The 7,351-nt window shown below is 46.6% G+C and overlaps 1 pseudogene; it reads right to left on the bottom strand.

Moving 5' to 3' along the window:
- Window positions 1–4,948: 4,948 nt before the first annotated feature.
- On the bottom strand, window positions 4,949–5,384 carry LOC102968644 (annotated as a pseudogene).
- Window positions 5,385–7,351: the final 1,967 nt, after the last annotated feature.

Here is a 7,351-nt window from a genome sequence, read left to right as displayed (position 1 = left end):
CTAAGTTTGGGGTGGTTTGTTCCCCAGCAATAGACAACCAAACATTTCTGATTACTCTTTCTGCTATATCGCATGCAGCGCGCTGGGTCACGAGCAGAATGGTTAAGGTTTTCCAAACCAAGATGTCACCAACACCTTACCTCTATAGGTCTAGGAAAGCCTCAGACCTAATCAATACCTTGTCTTCTATGTGCTGCTTTATAGGAAAATAATGTTACTCACTCACTGAATATAAGATATTTCCCTTCCCTGTCTCCATCCACATGGTAGGAAGAGCTACCAGAGGGTCCAAAGTGGGAAGGAGCCAGGTGGTACTGAGGTTGAATATTCCCTCAAAACTGTGGCTTTGGGGGCACCTGGGTGGCTCAGTCGGTTAAGCGTCTGACTGTTGATCTTGGCTCAGGTCATGATCTCGTGGTTTTGTGGGTTTGAGCCCCACAATGGGTTCTGCATTGACAGTGCAGAGCCTGCTTTGGATTCTCTCTCTCTCTCTCTCTCTCTCTCTCTCTCTCTCTGCCCCTCCCCTGCCCTCTCTCTGTCTCAAAATAAATAAATAAACTTAAAAAAAAAAAACATGGGGTCACCTGGGTGGCTCAGTCAGCTAAGCGTCCGACTTCGGCTCAGGTCACGATCTCGCGGTTTGCGAGTTCGAGCCCCGCGTCGGGCTCTGTGCTGACAGCTCAGAGCCTGGAGCCTGCTTCGGATCCTGTGTCTCCTTCTCTCTCTGCCCCTCCTCCGCTTGGGCTCTGACTCTCAAAAATAAATAAACGTATAAGAAAATTTTTTAAAATAAATAAAAATAAATAAAAAAATAAAAAAATAAATTAAGAAAACTATGGCTTTGGCCAAGTGACTGGACCTATCTGATCATCTGTTTTCATATTTCTAAACTGTAAACGATGATCGCTCTCAGGTTGTAGGAAAGGTCAGTCCTGGTGTGTGTATGGCCCCAGCATCGTATCTGTCCTATAGAAGGTCCTTAATATATGGTAGCTGCTATTGTCACTTTAAGCTATAACTAATATACAGTTTATTGTCTGCAAAAGTGTGCTCTCCAAGAATTGAGCAGCTGTCTGAGGTCTATAGTTTATGCCAAGAGGACAGGTTTCTTGATGTAAAGCTCTGCCTCTGTGTAACCTTACACGTGGTGGTGAAGGCTTATAAATCCAATCCCCTGATAGCAAGAGGGAAAGAATGCTGTAGTTTTTCCAGAAACCGGGAGTAGAAACCAGCCTCGCCAGTGAGACCTTCTCTGCCTTTCCCATTCCTAGCAATGACCCCCTGGAACTTCAGAGCCTGGAAATGTGAAAGCCAAATTGGAGACTTCTCTTAAAAAGCATTTTCTCCTCCATCACTCCTGCCCCCTCGATTCCATTCTGGCGTAATTCGGCCTTCAAGATACGCCAATGATTTCCTCATTATTCTCCCTGAAGCGCTGCTGATAGATGGGAACTTTGGGAATGAAATGGTTGAAAAGGTTTGAGACCAGTGACGCGGACGCAGGTGCTGGAGAGCAGCTCAGCCTTTGCACACGGGAGCTACCCGGGGGTCTCAGAGGGAGCACGAAATGCTGTGATAGGGGGGCAAGATTGTGCAATTCCCTTTGTAAAATGCCCCTCTTCTTCTCAAACTCTCCGTAAGTCGGGCAGTGCTCTCTCTCTCTCTCTCTCTCTCTCCCTTCCCGGGGGAACTTTAGGAAGGAGGTGCAGCAAAGGAATAAAAATAACCAATGCACGCCTGGCGGCGCGAAACAGGAGGGGATGATTGATGTGTGACAGCACGCACATGGCGCCTTCCCCTCTGTGACATTAACTTGCAATCTGCGGAGGGAACCGTGCTTGAGATGCTCACCGATCAGAGCACAGTGGGGAAAAAAAAAAGTGGGATTCCTTTGGGGAAGGGGGGGACTTCAGTCCAATCTCCATGGCAGGCAAGAAGAGAGCAGGAAATCAAACATTGAATGTTGAAACATTGATGACAGCCTGAGTTGAGGGGAAAAAAAAAAAAAAAAATATATATATATATATATATATATATATATATATATATATATGGCACATCTGGAGAGCTTATTCTTAGTTACTGGACCTGTCTGTCTGCTTCTTCCTCCTGTCTCCCTCACCATTGTGTGACAGGTTTGAATCGAGGGAGCTCTACCTTCATTTGGGCGCAGCTAGGCAGCCTCATCTGCTGGCAAAAGCGTTCGTTGTCCTGTGCGGGGTTTTGGAAGAGGCTGGCCATCTTATTGGGAAGTTGGTGCTGATGTTCACAGAGTGTATCAGCGACCCGAGGAAGCACCGTGGCTCTTCTGAAGAAGCCCGGGCGGGGGAGTGGGGGTGCCTGGGTGCGGTTACGTGTCCGGCTCTTAGTTTCTGCTCGGGTCCCGATCTCGAGGTGGGTGAGTTCGAGCCCCTGCGTCGGGCTCCGAGCTGACAGTGCGGAGCCTGCTTGGGATTCTCTCTCTCTTCCGCCGTCTCTGCCCTCTCCCCTGCCCACTCTCTCTCTCTCTCTCCTCCCACCCCCCAAATAAACAAATAAACTTAAAAAAAAAGAAGGAAGACTGGGGGATACTACTGATCCTCTCGGCAGAGGAGGGCAGAATGTCAGTGACGTACTTGGGATATGAAACAAAATGCACACCCCCAGGTTCTGAACTCAGATAAGGTTCCATGAAGATGAGACTAGCATCACGAGATGTGCCCTCGAGGGGAGAGAGCACGTGCCCTCAAGGGCCGCACCGTCAACACACGGCCGGCGTCAGGGATGCCAGCGCGCCCCAAGCACCGTGACCAAATGGAAGAGTCACAGAGAATGTCTCAGTTTGTGTTTGGGTTTCGAGAGCGTTCTGAGCAGGACAGTTGACAGGCCCTTCGTGCCTGGTTTCTTCTTCCCTTTGAGCACATTCCCCTGGATGTTTCTCTGTCCCAGTCCTCGTGTGCATGGGCTCCTGGCAGACCCGTCCACCGGGCTGGCCGATACACTTGACGTATGGGAACCGCCTGGGCACGTCAGGGTTGCCGAGGTACAGAGATTGGGGGAAAGTGTGCTTTGAGTCCTGCAGAACCCTGTGGAGTAAGTGTCTTTCTAACATCCACTTCTATACGACCTGCTTCCCTTTGTCTAACCTCCCTTCTTAACACTTGTCCAATTCACCCTACCGTCTATCCAGCCTGTAGGATTTGTCCGGCCACGCCAAGCACTGTATTACGCCTGGGCGTCGGTTTACCCCGTTCTTGATCACCTGTCTTCTCTAGCTTCCTGATCAAGACTCGCTTATCCTTCAGGAATCAGCAGAAATGCTTCTCCCCTCTCCAGTTGAGACGCTCTTATCCGTGCTCCCATAATCCCTTGTGCACACCTCTATATATCCCCAAGTCTGTTACAGGGTGAGTGAATCCTTTTTCTTTTAATGTTTTTATTATTTATTTTTGAGAGGGGAAGAGAGAGAAAGAGAGAGAGTAGGGGAGGGGCAGAGACACAGAGGGAGACCCAGAATCTGAAGCAGGCTCTAGGCTCTGAGCTGTCAGCATAGAGCCCGACGCGGGGCTCGAACTCACAAACCGTGAGATCGTGACCTGAGCCCAAGTGGACGCTTAACTGACTGAGCCACCCAGGCGTCCCCAGGCCGAGTGCATTCTTACTCGTTTATCTCCTGCTTTAAATTCTGAGCTCCTCAAGGGCAAATTCTGCCTTATTGTTGTCTTCCCTATGCCCGCCACACAATTTGACATGAATAAGTGCCCAATAGTTGTTGAGTGGAAGTCAAGATAGATGTTCATGTTCACATCAAACAAAATAATGCCTGTCAATATCACCTGGAATTCTCAATGACACCCATTGAAAGAGATTGTCCCTCTGTCCTCTGGGAACGAAATGAAGACACATGAATACGGAATGCGTGTCTGAAGCAATGATTTCAACTCAGATAGAAGCCAATGCCCAGAATGTGGGGCTTTATCTTAATGCGCTCAAGAGTAGCAGGGAAGGTGGGGCTCCTGGGTGGCTCAGTTGAGCGTCCGACTTCGGCTCAGGTCACGATCTCATGGTCCATGGGTCCGAGCCCCGCGTCGGGGTCTGTGCTGACGGCTCAGAGCCTGGGGCCTGCTTCAGATTCCGTGTCTCCCTCTCTCTCTGCCCCTTCCCCACTCATGTCCTATCTCTCTCTGTCTCTCAAAAATAAATAAGCAGTAAAACAAAAGAGTAGCAGGGAAGGTAAAGGGAAGAAGTGACTGCGGTTATCTGTACTTCTGGCCCCTGTGCTCCTTCAGCCTCCTCGAAGACTGTGCAAATCTCTCTTAGCAAATGATAACATCATCGTTAGCCACTTTACTAAGTAAACTCAGAATGGAAGCAGACATGCCATGTTGAAACAACCGCAAGAAACTTCACTGCAACCTCTTGAGAAATGACCACAACTGGCGAAAAAAAAAACAACCACTAAAATGATAAGTCAAAACAAAGCAGAGCAAAACAAGACAAACCAATAACGAGCTTTAATAGCATTTTCCCAGGAACTGAGGTCCCCTTGAAACTGTAGCATATAATAAAGTGGGGCTCTAAGGGCTCTTGGGATTCCCCTGCTCTGAGGCTGTTGGCCTGAAGTCCTGAGAGACCCATTTCTTCAAGACCCAGTCTAGGAGGGGTGGTGCTGTCTGCAGTCTGGCTGGTGTGGGAAGCCAGATTTCTAACCTGAAGGTCACCGGGGCGTTGGCACTCAGCCGAAGTTCAGCTGTGACTTTTCACGTTCTTTCTTCACAGTCCTCTGCCTTCCAGTCACGTCATTTACGTTTCTTAAATCCCGGGAGCTACAATTTCGCTCAAGTTTTTAGCAGGACTGCTCATAGCATGAGCCTTTTATAGGGAAAAGGGGAAAGCAGATGCCTATTTTATTGCTGAGCTTTTATAAACATAATTTTCTGGTTTCGTGCACACAAACGCGATGGCGCACCTAACGCCGTCCATTCGCGTCTTCGCCGCGCAGCCCAGCGTTGAGATCGGTGACTCTGATGGACGCTGGCTGGGCTGCTCTTTCCACAATGGCTTTGTGGTTCTTGGAGGAGACCTTGTGAGCAATTTCTGCACAGGAGGATTTGTTGCACCTCAGCTCCTTGACACCGTGGACTAGGAACTTCCAGAAGCCACTGGGCAGCACCTGCTTTGGCTTCTTGTTGCTCCCGCAAACCACATTGGGCGTCAAGATCTGGCCCTTGAGTCTTCTGCGCACCCTATTGTCAATGCCTCTGGGCTTCCACCGATTAATTAATTTTGACATAGGGGTCTGCCTGGTGCCAGATGAATTTCTTGGTCCACTTTTTAATGATCTTGGGGCTCACCAGAGGTCGAGGGTGGCCGTGATGCGAGAAAGAGAGGTTTGCCACCTCCATAGGCAGTGCCGAGGACGAAAGGGGGCGTCGCCCAGCTTTTCTAAAGAGAAGGAACCGTGGTGGGGGTGGCACCTGGGTGGCTCAGTTGGTTAAGTGACGGGCATTGGTTCAGGTCACGATTTGCAGTTTGTGAGTTCGATCCCCACATCGTGTGGTCTGCTGTCAGAGCGGAGCCTGCTTCCGGTCTTCTGTCTCCCTCCCTCTCTGCCACCCCCCGCCCCCATGCTCTCTGTCTCAAAAATAAATAAATACTAAAAAAAAAAAAAGAGAGAGAGAGAGAAGGAACAAAGCAGTCCCTTTAATGAATGGATTAATCATGATATTTGCTAATCATGAGGCAAACATGGATTCTCATCTTCTATCACAAATGACTTCTTACATCTATGTAGAGGAATAGTCATATATAAAGAATTACTTTAGGGGCGCCTGGGTGGCTCAGTCGGTTAAGCGGCCGACTTCGGCTCAGGTCATGATCTCCCGGTCTGTGAGTTTGAGCCCCACGTTGGGCTCTGTGCTGACTGCTCGGAGCCTGGAGCCTGTTTCAGATTCTGTGTCTCCCTCTCTCTGACCCTCCCCCGTTCATACTCTGTCTCTCTCTGTCTCAAAAATAAATAAACATTAAAAAAAATGTTTACAAAGAATTACTTTATTTTTTAATATTATATAGCGTATACATAGTAGTAAATAAATCTGCATGCAGCCATCACCCAGCTTCCACAGTTATTAACTCATGACAGTCGAGTTTCACCTCTATCCCTACTCACTTTCTCCCTCACACACGGATTATTTTGAAGCAAATCTAAGACGTATCATTTCATTCATAAATCTTTCAATATGTATAGGAGTGACTTTAAATATTATGAATTGAAGCTCCCTTTTCTTCAGTTCACTAGATTTAAAAACAATAATCTTTAAGCAAGAGAGAACAGTATTGATCCAAATAACTTAAAGTAACTGGCTTCCTGCCGATAATATAGGAGGCCTCTTTCTCTCAATTGACATTTACATTCCATTTGACCTATCAATACATAGCAAAAGAAAGAGTTCTGTAATGAATAATAACCTGTAGATAACATGATGAATACCGAATTGCCCTTGCTCATTCCTGTTTAATCTTTGCTTTTTTAACATCTTCCATTGATTAATTTATTTATTCAGCTTTCACAAGGGATATTCTGAGAACCGATGCGGGGCTCGAACCCATGAACTGTGTGATCATGACCTGAGCTGAAGTCGGACACTTAACTGACTGAGCCACCCAGGCACCCGATTTCTTTCTTTCTTTCTTTCCTTTTTTTGAATAAGCCACAGATTTTTTTTTAATGTGGTGATAGACATAATAATGTTTATACAGTAACTCATCATTCTCCTGGCGTTTAGAGGTTGTTACCAACAAATAATAATATTTTCAACACATACTAAGATCACATGTATGTTTTGGGATTTGTTGCCTAATCTATTCCTAGCATGATGTATTGATCCTCTTTTTTCTTTTTATGCTAACATTACAGTGTTTTAATTATTATAAATTTATAACAAGATGATTTCTGATAGTTCTACCTTGTTCTCTTTCTTTCTTTCTTTCTTTCTTTCTTTCTAGAATTGTCTTCACTATTCTTGGCCCTTTATACTTCTATACAGATTTTGTTTTACTTATTTTACTTTAATTTATACTTCTGTATAAATTTTAGAATTAATTTGTCTGTATTCATAAAAAAAAAAACCCTTCTGGGGGGGTGCCTGGGTGGCTCAGTCGGTTGAGTGTCCGACTTTGCTCAGGTCATGATCTCACGGTCTGTGAGTTCGAGCCCCGTGTCGGGCTCTGTGCTGACAGCTCAGAGCCTGGGGCCTGCTTCAGGTTCTGTGTCTCCCTCTCTCTCTCTGACCCTCCTCCATTCACGCTCTGTCTCTCTTTGTCTCAAAAATAAATAAACGTTAAAAAAAAACCTACTGGGATGTTAACTGTA

Source organism: Panthera tigris, chromosome B3 (genome assembly GCF_018350195.1).
Source record: "Panthera tigris isolate Pti1 chromosome B3, P.tigris_Pti1_mat1.1, whole genome shotgun sequence".
NCBI lineage: Eukaryota > Metazoa > Chordata > Mammalia > Carnivora > Felidae > Panthera > Panthera tigris.
The sequence above is the reverse complement of the archived record's forward strand: the minus strand, read 5'-3'. Positions and strand labels throughout refer to the sequence as shown.